The sequence below is a fragment of the Cibotium barometz genome, chromosome 22 (assembly GCF_041138505.1).
Source record: "Cibotium barometz isolate CiBa-2024 chromosome 22, ASM4113850v1, whole genome shotgun sequence".
NCBI lineage: Eukaryota > Viridiplantae > Streptophyta > Polypodiopsida > Cyatheales > Cibotiaceae > Cibotium > Cibotium barometz.
The window spans coordinates 38096996-38112440 of record NC_141067.1 but is presented as its reverse complement, the minus strand read 5'-3'; positions in this window follow the sequence as shown (position 1 = coordinate 38112440).

The window sequence follows — 15445 nt, the reverse complement described above, 5'->3', positions numbered from 1 at the left end:
AGATAAAAAATTCAAAAAGTAAGAGAGAAAGTATGAGAAAAGTCAAAAAGTAAGAGAGAGAGTATGAGAATATTCCCTTTAAAAAGTGAAACTAGGGGGATATCGTTGATGTGGCAAGGCAAAAAATAGGGGTCATCATAGCCTTTGTCTCCCTTAAGCCCAACTTTTTAAGCTCTAATCCCTTAAAATTAGGAATCCTTAGGAGGCCCTTTTTGGGTCCAAAAATTTCCTAATGGCACATGCCCAGCCACCATAGTTTAAGTGTGCGTAAACATGTATAGCCATGTATATAAGGCAATTTCTCTCATAATGCAAGTACACTCTCCCGTTATGTAATTGAGCTTATCCTCTTGCTAAACCTCTCTCTAATCTTTTCTCTAATAATGCATGCTAGTGAGTGTGTGAGAGTGATTTGAGGTGAGAGGAGGGAGTAGTGTCTGTAGTGCAATGTGATGGTGTGACAATGCTCATGGGAGAAGGCAAATGGTAAACTACCCCACGATAATGTTGAGCTTGGAGACCTCAAGGGTTACAAGTTCAGCCCTTGAAAAGATCCCCATGACACATTTAGGTTAGTAGAGGTAAGTGGTTCCCTCAAAGCTATCTCTTAGCCTTAACATTTTTGGCACCATTGTTGGGGAGGAGCAATCCATTGATTTATCTTTTTTTTCTCTAATCTATGGTTTACCCATTTCTCACACTTTTAATAGTGCAGTTCCATGAACAAGAGTGGGATTTCATGGGGATTTATTTGAAAATGGTGTGATTTTTACTTCTTCTTGCTCTCTTTTATGTGTTGAAATAGAGCTTAGATGCTTAATTTTTGCATGATACCTCGGTTTTTTATTCCAGTTGATTACAATAGCATGTTAGCATTCATATTAGGTAGCTGAAGCACCTCGCTGAGATTGTGGAGCACACACATTACATATCTGAAAGCTAAGTCCAAGTGGTGAGTTACCCTAACCCTAATCTAATGGATTGCAAGTGATTGAAGGAGATTTAACCAAAGTGATGTGGCTGCCTAAAGTAAAGCAAAAATCATACTTTGAAGCCTTTTTTAAATCTTGGAGAGTGTGATGAATGTATTTCAACATTGGCATGTATTTGTACTTCAAGGCATTGATATGTATTTGGAGAAAAGCCTAAGCAAGCATGAGCAGTGTATGATCTATAAATCTAGGATGGTATCACAAAAAAAGCTTTGCTACATCCATTGGAGAGGTGTTGAACCTATGTACCTTATGGTGGGGTGATACATAGCATATATAGGGCGTACAATACCATTTTCACAAGAGATTTGGTGTGTATAACCATCGAAAGCCAAGCAAGTGAAACAATTAACCAAATAGTAGCTAGGCAACAACATAAAATTCAATGCAAACCTCTTTTAGTGAGTGTTTATAGTAATTGGTCAGAATAGATCTTATTATATCATCTAAACACCTTGATTATATGCTAAACAATGTTGCTAAGCACTGTATTGAGTGGTGGAGAGCTGGAGCATTATACAATAGAGATGAAATTAAGATGGCCATGTCCCTAAAATTTAGCACAAATCTGTCTTGAAAGAGCTACAAACAAGATGGCCATGTCCCTAAAATTTAGCACAAATATGTCTTGAATCTTGTGTGTGCAAACTGAAAGTTGATTGAGCTATTTAATTGGCTAAACCATATGAATGCGATTTAATTTGTCTAGTTGCAATCTCATAGAAGTTTTGGCGATCTCAAGGAGTGAGCAGCAACAGTTGAAAATCGTTGAATAGAGCTAGATAGAACCTGGCGGTGCAACTCAACAATAGTTCAAATCTTAGAAAAATAGAGATCATGCATGGTTGTTAGGCTCATTTAGAGCTTGATAGTGTGTGAAAGATAAATCTACTTGTAGAGTATACAGAGTGCGAATAGTGTGATGAAGGAAAAAAACTATTATCATTAGAAAACCTTATCCACTCTTCATGAGAGGCGGTTCTCACATGTGAATGTATGGTCTACAGTGATATGCATGCGAGTGTTTTGATGTATGTATGGTCTACAGTGATATGCATGCGCATGTTTTGATGTCTATGCAATTGAGCCAATGGAGTACACTTGGCATTAACATTTGGCAAGTGATTACATGTACTTGTGGTGATGAGTGGTGTACATTATACCCCATTACATTGGGTTGGTTTGTTGTGTCCCTATACAGAAGCATTATGTTTTTCCAAGATGAGTGATTGTCTAGATAAAATTGTTGGTGAAAATAATGACAAGAGAAACTTCCAGATTTAGAAGTATTGCGTGGAAAACTTCTTAAAAGGAAAAGGTCTTTGGAATTTGGTGATAGGTGAAGAAACGGAGCCAAGGGTTTCCAGAGTTTATTACAACTCCGGCACAACCTACATCACATAGAAATTAATCCGAAAGAGCATTTAAGGTTTTCTATTACTTCTTGATTTGTGTGATAGATAGATTGTTATGTCATATCCAGGATGCAGATACTCCAAAGGATGTATAGGATACATTGGTGAAGATGTATGGTGTGAGGTGAAAAAAAGAAGAAAAGACCACGCCTCTATAGCCCTTCACCTCCCAAACTTTGAAAAGACTAACACAACGGAGGCACCACCAGCCCCCACCACCGACTGGAACACTTCTCACACTTCACCACCCACCCACACCAGAAGGATAGCTCAAAACCACGAACCACAAATGATCATTCAGCAAAACACACAGCACCATCCACACTATAACAAACTCAGCAATTACACCAAAAACCAGGACTCTGGCCAGGATTTACTGCCAAGGGAATTCACCCTTGCGTCTGACAACCAAGCCTCTGTCTCCCGGTCTCTGCTTCTCTTCAGAGGGCGCCCCGCCAGCAACCCTCAACTCTCTGGTCTTCTCCCTGCATCCGGCCCATCCACCAGTCTTCGGCACTACCAGCCACCTCTGCAGCTGCTTTACGTGCCAGTGACACTTGAGACGGCCTCTCAACTCAGCACTGCGCTCCAGCTCTTTCCCTTTGGTCAGCATCCACTCTCTGCTTGCAAGTCGTTGCCCACCACGAAAACCAGCTACTCCTCTCTTCAGAGGGCACCCACACCAGCAACCCTCACTCAGCAGCTCTCTCTCTCTCTGTGTCGTGACCAGCAGCTTCGCCAACCACAGAGCCTCTGCACAATCTCTTCTCAGCGCCAACACCAACTGCTCAATGCAGCATCACCTTCTCTTGCATCTAGCCCATCCACCCTCGACTTTAGTCGGCTCTAGTACCAGTATCCTTGCCAACTTACGACCCCAAAGGCGGCAACCTCATATCTTGACTTTATCACCACGGCAACCTTCACACACGCGAGGCGACCACTTCCTTTTCCACTCGTTGTTGCAGACTCACCAGAGCACCTTACCACCAAGACTTCACCCACGCGGCCCACACCAGCCCGTCTCTGTTAGTAGAACCACCCCCGGCCTTCTCTTCACGCTTGCCTCTCGTGTCTTGGCTTGCAGCCAGCTTCTACAACCCACTCCTTGCGCTTCACATAGGCGGCTCCTTAGCTGCCCTTCTTCGCTCACACCAGAGCCGCCTTCTCTCTTTTTACAAGGCGGCCACACACACCTCGTCTGCAACTCTCCAGCGCCTGTGGCTGCTGCACACGCCCATTGCCTTCCTGCAGAATCACCAGTCGGGCTTGCTCTTACGAGGCGGCCTCCAACTCCTCTTTCGTGTCCCTGTCTCTGCAGCGCCTCAGCCAGGCGACTTCTCACAAGGGGGTTACTCTTCCCTGCGACCTCAACTCCTCTCGGGTCTGCAGCCTTCAGCAAGGCGTCCTTCCAGGCGGCAACTCCCCACCTCGTCTCTGTAGCGCCTCTGCAAGGCGTTTTCTTTCTCCTTTACACCCCCCACTTCATGTTTTCGAAACAGCCAATAGTTGATGCCTTCGCATCTTCGCCAGCCTTCGAGAGGATGCGCTAGCCAACGTATAAAGCCTCCACGTCTCCCCTCAAGCTGGCCACTTAGTATATATATTATTAATTTTTTTAAAGCCTTAAGGATGGCCACACACTAAGAGGGCTGGCGGTTTCTTTTTGCTTCAGATTCACGTGCAGCGCCCATACGTTCCTTCCAAAACAGATGCAATATCTGCCCCTAGCTCAGCAGCATCAACTTACCAAACATGATAATTGCCATCGGTGCCCTACATTTGGTAACCACCCGCACACCACACTGCTGCAATAAAAAAACTTCCAAATCTCTAGCATCTGCTCCCAAAAAAAAACACGTGCATATACCAACTCACTGCAAAACCACCCAGTCTATACATTTGCCAAGGCGTTCAGGGCAAAGTTTATTCACACATCACGCATCCCATATGTACACTGACCCAAAACACCTTTCAGATTTTTGCCTGACATACTTTGCCCAACCCCTAGCCTGCTGAATCATTCATGATTAGCAGCAAACAAATGACCACGTTTTCCTCCATCAATCCTTTGAGCATCATACAATCGAATCAACACATCTCTATTCCATGTGATCAAAGAAACACTGTTATCTTCCACAGGCATAGTTTGCCATCCCACATCCCACAACGGTACATAAGAACTTCTAGACATACACACCATCCTGCCTCATCTCAATTCTAAAGTCACTGATATGGTCAACACCAATATTGGAGAACCAGTGAAGCAATTCCTGCTGAGGGTAATAATCGATGAAAGCTTCATCAAGAAAAACCTGCTGTGCCATAGCACTTTCCTATCCATCAATATAAGAAACATCACCATCAAAGCCAGCCACTACAGGCAAAACAAACTCCCCTTTAGAAGGCATCATTTCCAAGGCATCCACCTCAGTTCGTGTATGCTCATCTTCATCAAGGCCAATAAGAAATTCATCTATCACGGCATCCATAATCTCATCCATAGCATCAGCACGTTCATAGTCTGCTGGTGTTGCTCTTCCTTCATAGCATCAATTCTGCTCATGGCTTTCTTAACATTAATGCACATCTGATCATCCAACTCCAACTCAGGTTCATCATCCTGCAGACTTTCTATATCCCACTCATCCCACACAGGTTCATTATCCAAAGAATTTAAAGCATACTCTTTCACATCACATGCATACCTTTGCTCATGATTCACTTGTACCTCCTCGCATTCTTCCTGTATGGCCTCTTCTTGTTGGGCAACCTCATCACCAAGCACTTCCTCAATAACCAGGGCATCCATGTCTCCATCCTCCTCACTGGATGAAGTATCATCTGTTCCCTCACTAGTAGTAGTGCTACTGGTCGTATCATCAACACTCAAATTAGCTTCACTTTCCTCTTCATCATGAACAGGCTTCTGATTATCCATGCTAAACTGCTTCTTATCCCCTCCTGTCATACAGAGTAATGACCCCTTTCCTCCAATCTTGAACAGCCTTCACTGCTCTCAGCCATGGTCTTCCCAAAATGATGGGAAATGCACCCATTCCTGCCGGCATAACATGACAATCCACAAGCACCTTTACATTAAAAGCCTGCAATTCCAACTCCTTGATCATACCTAAGCATTTGACCTTCTGGTGATTGGCCAACCGAATACGGAAACTAGACGCTTCAATAAAATTAAGACCAAGCCTCTCCACAGCAGCTAATGTGATTACACAAATCTGTGCTCCACCATCTATGTATGCTTCTCCCAGATTCTTCCCTTTGTACCATTCATTCACCACAGGACATATATCAGTCAACTCTTGAATAGATAAAACAGTCACTATTTCTCTGGCAGGCTCCTTCTCTCTCGGGTTCACAAGTCTTTTCCATTGACCCTTCAATTTGGGAGCTAACTCTATCAATTGCCCAAAAGTAATATTAGCTTTCCTTCCAGCCATGTCCTCCTGCAAACTGTAGCTATCCTGCATCAGTTACCTGAAACTTCCTGCGAGACTTCCGCTTCTGCTTGATCTTTACATCCCCTCCTTCCTTCACTTTACCTTTCTTCTTGCTAGGTCCTGCAGCATCCCTGCTTTCCCTTTCTTGTGGCATCCGTTTCCCCAAAGGCATTACCTCAGCTTCTGTCTCCTTCGTCTTCTCAAGGGTGACCACATCTATCACCTTAGTTTTACCCTTCTCCTCATTTGTCAAGTCACTGGTCCCTGCTTCACCTTTAATTTCAAATCCATAATCATTTGCCCTATTAGGAATCTGAGAGGGTAAGGGATACATATCACCTCCCATTCGCTGAGGCTTATCACAGTCTGTACTTAGATGACCCAATTCACCCCAATTCCAGCATGTAGGAATAAACCGTCTACCCCTGCCAAAACCACGGCCACCTCCATAGCCTGTATGACCTTCAACTCCTTCCTGATTATAGCATCTATCTCGGCCACGTCCACCACCTGTGTTCTCCATCATCTTCAAACTCAGATTCTTCATACAATCCACCATTTGCCTCATGTCCCGTTGAAGCCCTTCATCAAAAGCTGTAACAACTGTGGGTGCTACCTTTGTTCCCTGTGGTATGGCATTATTCACCTGAGCTTCTGTCGGTTGCACTCTTTCCAACATGGTTCTCATCGGCCCTTCTCATTTCAGGCCTCACCGCCACTGGAACCATCCCCAGCTGGTTCATCCGTTGCAATTTCCAATCCTTTGATTTGGCTATCTCCACCGCATTCTCATAAGACCTGGGCTTCTTTAATTCCACCTTCCAGCAAATGCCTCCCTTCAATCCTACGATAAAACAATCCTTCTTCATCATGTCCGGAGGTACTTGATCTTCCCCCAAAGCCCTGCACAAGGTCTCCCACAGCAAAGAGAATTTCTTCACATAATCATCAATTGGCTCCAATTCGCCCTATGTCAACCCCTGCACCTCATGCCAAACTCTATTTGGATCCTCAATCTTCTTGAACCTGTTCAAAAGTGCAGTCTTCAGTCCATCCTCAGTCATTGGAATGTGTGGCTCAGCATCCTTTAACGACTCTTCAAAAGTCCTGGACCAAATCCTTGCATCCCCCTTCAAACATATATTCAGCAACCGCAGTACCTGTGCCGACTCATTGATGTGATTGCTTATGCATGCAACCTCCATCCTTTCTAGAAAATCTGCCACATCTTGATTAGGACCACCAAAAAACTCTGGATACGACATCATTTTTATCCCCAAGATTCACCTCAGACCAAGAAAAAAACTGGAAACACCTTCCTTCAATCTCCTACTCTAGGGCATACACCCTCGTAAGAGAAATCCCAGAGCTATCCTCAGTGGGGGCACCAGAAGAATGGTAGGGGAAAAAAAGAAGAAAAGACCACGCCTCTATAGCCCTTCACCTCCCAAACTTTGAAAAGACTAACACAATGGAGGCACCACCGGCCACCAGCTGGAACACTTCTCACACTTCACCACCCACCCACACCAGAAGGATAGCTCAAAACCACGAACCACAAATGATCATTCAGCAAAACACACAGCACCATCCACACCGTAACAAACTCAGCAATTACACCAAAAACCAGGACTCTGGCCAAGATTTACTGCCAAGGGAATTCACCCTTGCGTCAACCAAGCCTCTGTCTCCCGGTCTCTGCTTCTCTTCAGAGGGCACTCCACCAGCAAACCCTCAACTCTCTGGTCTTCTCCCTGCATCCGGCCCATCCACCAGTCTTCGGCCCTACCAGCCACCTCTGCAGTTGCTTTACGTGCCAGTGACACTTGAGACGGCCTCCAACTCAGCACTGCGCTCCAACTCTTTCCCTCTGGTCATCATCCACTCTCTGCCTGCAGTCGTCGCCCATGAAAACCAGCTACTCCTCTCTTTAGAGGGCGCCCACACTAGCAACCCTCACTCAGCAGCTCTCTCTCTCTCTGTGTCGTGACCAGTAGCTTCGCCAACCACAGAGCCTTTGCACAATCTCTTCAGCACCAACACCAATTGCTCAACGCAGCATCACCTTCTCTTGCATCCAACCCATCCACCCTCGACTTCAGTCACCTCTAGTACCAGTATCCTTGCCAACTGACGACCCCAAAGGCGGCAACCTCATATCTTCACTTTATCACCAGGGCGACCTTCACACACGCGAGGCGGCCAATTCCTTTTCCACTCGCTGCTGCAGACTCACCAGAGCACCTTACCACCAAGACTTCACCCACGCGGCCCACACCAGCCCGTCTCTGTCAGTAGAACCACCCCCGGCCTTCTCTTCGCACCTGCCTCTCGTGTCTTGGCCTGCAACTAGCTTCTACAGCCCACTCCTTGCGCTTCACACAGGCGGCTCCTTAGCTGCCCTTCTTCGCTCACACCAGAGCCGCCTTCTCTCTTTTTACAAGGCGGCCACACACACCTCGTCTGCAACTCTCCAGCGCCTGTGGCTGCACACGCCCGTTGCCTTCCTGCAGAATCACCAGCTGGGCTTGCTCTTACGAGGCGGCCTCCAACTCCTCTTTCGTGTCCATGTCTCTGCAGCACCTCAGCCAGGCGACTTCTCACAAGGGGGTTACCCTTCCCTGCGACCTCAACTCCTCTCGGGTCTGCAGCCTTCAGCAAGGCGTCCTTCTAGGCGGCAACTCCCCACCTCGTCTCTGCAACACCTCTGCAAGGCGTTTTCTTTCTCCTTTACACCCGCCACTTCACGTTTTCGAAACGGCCAACAGTTGACGTCGTCACATCTTCGCCAGCCTTCGAGAGGATGCACTGGCCAACGTATAAAGCCTCCACGTCTCCCCTCAAGTTGGCCACTTAGTATATATATTATCAATTTTTTTAAAGCCTTAAGGATGGCCACACACTAAGAGGGCTGGTGGTTTCTTTTTGCTTCAGATTCACGTGCAGCGCCCATACTTTCCTTCCAAAACAAATGCAATATCTGCCCCCAGCAGCATCAACTTACCAAACATGACAATTGCCATCGGTGCCCTGCATTTGGTAACCACCCGCACACCACAATGCTGCAATAAAAAAACTTCCAAATCTCCAGCATCTGCTACCAAAAAAAAACACGTGCATATACCAGCTCACTGCAAAACCACCGAGTCTATACATTTGCCAGGGCATTCAGGGCAAAGTTTATTCACACATCACGCATCCCATATGTACACAGACCCAAAACACCTTTCAAATTTTTGCCTGACATATGGCATGGACACAAAGGTAGGGAAGATCTAGTTGAAATAAAAGATACAGAGTATAACACACAAAACAATAGGAGTGTGCATGATTATGTGCAGGAGATCAAAGAATGCGCAGACACATTGGCATTTATTAATGTACTAATGGAATAATGATGATTTGGTTGCTATTACATTGAAAGGTTTGGTCAAGGAGTACAATTCATTTGACACTTCTATCATTGTGAGAAGTGGTGATCCCCCCGACTTAGTTGATTTCACTACGTATTGTGGAAGAGTTAAAGCTTGGATTAGGTACATCATCTCGCAAGTAATATTGGCATGTAAGGGACCAGGAATCTTACACATAAAGAGGTGTAAGAAGCCGGGAGAGATCCTCATATAGAAGATGTATAGGTGGCCATGGTTGGTAGGATAGATAACCACAACAACAACTAAAGTTTTAGTCCTTGTATGGTGCACAAGAGGTAAGGAGTCATACTCCTAAGGTAGGGGGAGATTGAATTCTAGAGGAAGAGGTAGTTGACAACCTCAACAATACTATGAAAATGGAATTGGAGTGTAACTATTATAGTAAGATTGGACATATATCCAAGGAATATTACAAGTATAATAGGTTTCAAGGAATCAACACGTGATGGGTTGGTGGCCCTTGTACAACATGTGTACTCAGCAACATATATTTCATTACGGCCTCAACGACACACTCCTCTTTTTCCTTGTAGCTATATGGATTTCTCTCTACTAGGTTGTTTGACATGGGATCTTGTTTTCAACCTCGTTTGATGGCTTTGTTTGTTTCCAGATATTTTTCCTTCCAACATCATTGAGGAGCAGTCTGTATGAAGCCTAAGAGGGACATTCTATGTCATTCATGCTCATATAGGGGATGGAATAATCTCCAAAATTGCCTCTTCTAACCTTGCTCATCGGAAAGTTTTCTTCTTCACACACAACTATGTAGTGCCCACACATGCCAATGGGTTTGATAAGCTTGAAGAAATCCCCTCCCCTCCTCTCTCTAGCACTTCATGGACAACGCCTGATGCTTGGACTACGATTTCTCTTAAGGCAAAGATGGATAGTGATATACAAGCCTCTTTAAAGTACATGAAGGCTTAAAGATGAGAGGATCTTACTTGGGCATGCCCTATGCATGTGTTTGCCCACATGTTTCAGGCCTTTGAGTGCAAAAACAAGCCCACCATGTACATATTCAAGGTCGTTGGTGTTGAAGAGATGATCAATTTACTTGTCCAAGGGTGGGACCTTGTGGAGGAGGAGCACAAAGGGGAGAATTTGGAGTGCAATGTTGTACAATCCAATGTCTCCTTTCGATTCTTGCAAGCACGTGCCAATTTGTGCATTTAATTTTGTTATGAACGGTGTATGAGGAAGAAGGGAGCATGGATTCCATTACAAGATCAAGAGGAGGTTGCGGAGCCAATAGCTCTCTCGATATGCTTACCAAATGTGGGGTTAGAGATTGTCCAAGAAAGCGAGCATTGGAGCCTATTGAATTATCACCTATGCATCTTGGGGTAGGAGGAAATCAGTAATGCTTGCTTTAAATTGCAAGGTAGGAAGGTAAGGGTTGTTTTATCTTTAAACAAATGTATTTGCTCATAACTATTGTAGTTCACTTACAATGAGGTGTGTTTGGATATGTTGGAAGGCGGCTAGAAGCAAGCACCAAGGTGTGTTTGGATAGGTTGGAAGGTGGCTAGAAGCAAGCACCAAGGTGTCCTCGGATTGGGGGCAAGACGATGTCACTTTGGCTCAAGGGACCTAAGCTAGAAGTGTCCATTTTGTAATCTCGTGGATTTTCGGAATCTCACTCCATTTTAGAGTTGGTATGTAATCTCACTCTGTTACATAGTTTTATAAATATATTTATTTTCTAAGGTACTGTGACATGAAAAATTGATATCTTTCATTTTCAATTTTGTACATATTTTGATGGTTTCTCAATGGTAATAAGGTGGAAGCTTGTCCAAGAAGATTGCGGCGCGCCCACAATGGAATAACGGCGTGGTGATGCGGCGGCTTGGCGGCTATCTTAATAACAACATTCTATCTTCAAATATAATGGTTTTACTTGATTTAGGGTGCACACATTGTAAATGCCATAAGTATGCTTGATAAATACTTTGGTATGGTAGATAGGCTAGTGATGTGGAAAATAAAAGTGGGCCTTCATGCTCACATGGATTTTTATTGTATTATTAATATGGTATGCACCATAAGGCTACAAGTTCGGGAGTGTGGAAGGCATGTGGAGGAGTGTGTGTAGGTGCATAATTGGGAAAGATTCTTCTAGAATGCCTACATATGGAAGAGGAGAATTCCGCCATGTGTAAGTGGGATCTCCACCTACATGCCACTTAGACTTGGCTATTATCTCATCACACTCTCAAAGCCAAAAAGTCTTCAATTTAATAATCAATAGAAGACTTAGCCTAAGAGGACAATTGATGGAGACATCTACCCTTATGTCACTGAAGGGTTGAAGATTTGTATGTTGTAATTTGTAATAATGGAAGAGAGGGTGATTCTCCACCTATAAAAGGAGCCCTCCTCTCCCTTTCAAATCAATGAATGAAGCCTCCTCAATTGAGCATTTTGTGTCATTGCCATTCTCTTATCTTTCAAACCCTTATTCAAACACTCTCTTTACATGTGAATGTCTCATTTAGCATTAGCTCCTCATGCTCAGCCCAATTTTGGACCTCTTTGATGATTCATGATAAGTGGGATAAGGAGTTATAATCTTGGTGGGCTTGTGACTTCTCAAGGTAGCCCTTGCCTTATTGCCGCCCTCCTTTGGAGGTACCAATGGTTTTAGTGGTAATGAGTATGCGGAAAGACTTTGGAGACCATAGGTAAATCTTTATGATTATCTGCTGAGCAATGTTAACCCTTACCCTCTAGCTTGAATCATGAAGGAGATGAGAGGCAAGAGGCTATGTGAAAATTGAGGTTTCATGCAAAGAGAGGGAAGTGTAGTTTTTGTGGTCCAATACCCAAATTTCAACCCGTAATTACTCATCACTCGGGTATTGGTTTCTAAAATTGATCATATGGCTAGGAAGCTCTTTATATTCTCTTTCCACTCATATAACTAATTTCTTAATCCTTCACTTCATTGATGATCAGAATTTCTCCCAAAGTTGCTAACTTTTAGGTGAATTTTGGCAGTTTTATAGTCTTGTAGTAAAATGCTCATAACTTTTCGCTCGGTTGCCCGTTTTTTAAAGTTTCTATATAGGCGTGAAGCTCTCTTCAAACTCTACACACCTATGTAATCCTCTTTTGCACAATCTATATAGATTTAAAACTGAAAGTCTTTGTGTATCTCTGTTTTTATAGACTTTTGGCCATTCTTTCTTCTTAATAATGATTAATTCCTCCTAATCTCTTATCAAAAGGCAAATCCCAGGTGTCTTATCCTCTTGTAAGTGATTGCTATATTCTTTTGCTTTAATATGTTCTATCCAAATCGCCCAATTCGAACGGATGAACCTTACCAACATTCCCCATATGTTTCCATTCACATAATCCTAAGTCGGAAGATTTTCTTCCAACAAAGAATTGCCCTCTTGTTTGGAGCTGCAAGACTGGTAGAAATTCTTGCTGCTCCTGAGCCTTTCATCTTTCCTTCCATGAATTATGATCTCACCTTTGATGTGTATATCTTTATCTTAACCTAGGGAGAGAAAGGAGGTGAGGAGGCTGTGAGATTTCATACAAGTGTGTTTTGATTCTAAGAAGTGACCGAAGTCCAAACCCTAACTTTGTGTCACATCTTTTGGTGGAGTTGACGGGGCGGGTAGGTTTTACTTAGAATTATTCTATTTTAACCTCAAGGTCCTGCATGATTAAAGAAAAGATATTTTGAAATAAGAAAATTTTCCTTATTGTTGCTACTCATCTTTTGCTGCAAGATGTTCAACATTCCGGTGTTCCAAGAATCGGAAGGAGAAGACCCGGAGAGTTATCTCTAAGAGTTTAACCAAGCATGCCGCTTGACGGGTTGGTCTATGAAGGAGAGGGCAGAAATACTTCTAGATTTCTTGGAGGGTGTGGCCTTAACCTAGCATGAGGCTTTGCCAGATTTCTTGGAGGGTGTGGCCTTAACCTTGACTCCTCTGGCACGAGGCTTTGCCAGAGGAGTCAAGAATGATTGGGAAAGGTTGACCAAAGCCATGAAGGAGATATTTGGGACAGTGGAGTCACCAAATGCTTTACTATTGCAATTGGATCAAATTTTCCAAAAGAAAGGAAAGTCAGTTTCTACCTTTTCAGTGAAGTATGAAGCCTTATTCATCAAATATCAACAAGCTGCTTTACATGTTGTTGCTTCTTCTTCTTCACCTTCTATGGAAGATTCAAAGAGTTCTTTAGCGATGGAGCACCTTAAGATGAGCAAGTTTATCAGGGCTTTGGATCCCCGCTTACATGGAAAAGTTCTTAGCAAAGATCCCACTAATTTTAAAGAGGCTCTTCGTATTGCTTTGAAGAAGGAAGCCACTCTTCATATTGAGTCCACATTCCAATCTTCTCCGAGTGTGCCAACCCCACCACAAGTAGAGATAGCCTCAACATCTCAGGTACAAGCTCCATCCTTGGATCATAACATTACACAACTTATGGCAGAATTTGCTGATTTGAAGTTACACTTAGTCAATGCAAGGCCACCTAGGGTTCCACGGCCTGAGGATAAACCTAGGGATAGAAGTAGTGTCACATGCTATGAATGTCAAGAGAAGGGGCACTATCGCACTGAGTGTCCAAAATTGAGGAAAAGAGAGGATAAAAGTTTAGTACTTTTAGAGGAAACATGCTCAAAAGAAGAAGAGGAAACATTGATGTCGTTAATGGCAGAAAGGGGGTCGTAAAACTAGGAGTCAGGAAGAAGAAGAACAAGAAGATAAATCTGAAGAAGAGGAGAAAAATAAGAAGAAGAAGAAGTCATCTAGGAGAAAAATTGGACAATCTGACTTTCCTCTTGGACAAGGATCTCTTAGTTATGACTTCTTAACAGATCTTAGGGAGAAAACAGCACAGATCACATTTGGGCAGCTTTTGGCGCTCTCTCCAAAGCTCAGAAAGGAATGGGGTAAGCTGGTTAGCACAAGGGAATCTAAGAAAAAGAAGAAGAGGGATAATGGGACTCCTATGGTTCAAAAGGTGGATATTGATGTAGGAGATGATGTGCGTGTGATTGATGTCATCATTGAGGGGCAAACAATTTCTAATGCATACATTGATGGAGGTGCGTCAATCAATATCATGAGTGAAAAAACAATGAAAGATGCCGATTTAAAGTTGTCTTCTACCAACTCTCCCTATCGCATCAAACTTGCTGATAATACTAGGGTGAAAACCTTAGGAATTGTCAGGAATTTGGGAGTGGATGTATGTGGTATTTCTGTGCCTACAACTTTCCAGGTCATTCCTACAAAGCCTGATGGTGGGGCTTACCCATTGATATTAGGTAGGCCATGGCTTCGCCAAGTGAAGGCAATTCAAAAGTGGGAGACAGGTGATCTTATTCTACAAGGTGAGAATAAGAAGGTTCACTACAACATCAAGAGTCGTTGCAAGAAAGTGGTAAGAGGTAAACCTTCAACTTCTGAAAGTTCAGAGTCAAAGTCATCCGATGAAGAGGAGACAAGTGGTAGCTCCGAGGATTCCATCTCAGAAAAGGGGAGGTAGAGGGAGTTGCATTTGGTCTTTCCCTGGGGGAAGGGATCGAGGGGATGCTGAAGACAATGGAGCCTTGGAAGGGGAAGCTTCTTCAACCATGTGCAAGAAAGGAGATGTGGACCTCACTAGTCTTCACCAACAAAATGAACTTCTTCTTGATGAGTCCATAGCAGGTACTGAAAGGGAGAATTACTTAAAAATGTTGGATGGATTTCCTAACCGTTTTACAAACAGCTACTCACAAGTATGCCAAGTTACCCTAGTAGAGCACAAGATTGATGTCAAGCCCGCCAGTGGTACAATGGCTAAGGCGTTTAGGAGTAGTGCAAGCGGAGGTGCTTAAGAATGAGGTAACTAATTTGCTTGAAGCTGGATTTATTTTTCCAATAGAGAATTCAGAGTGGATTTTCCCAGTTGTAGTCACTCCCAAAAAGAGTGGAAAATGGCATGTGTGTGTGGACTTTCGCCCTCTGAATGCATGCACAAAGAGGGATTATTATCCTCTACCCTTTCAGGATGAGATTTTGGATCAAGTTGCAGGTCATGAGTTGTATTCAGTGTGTGATGGATACTCTGGATACTTTCAAATCCGGATTTGTGAAGAAGATCAAAGGAAAACCTCATTT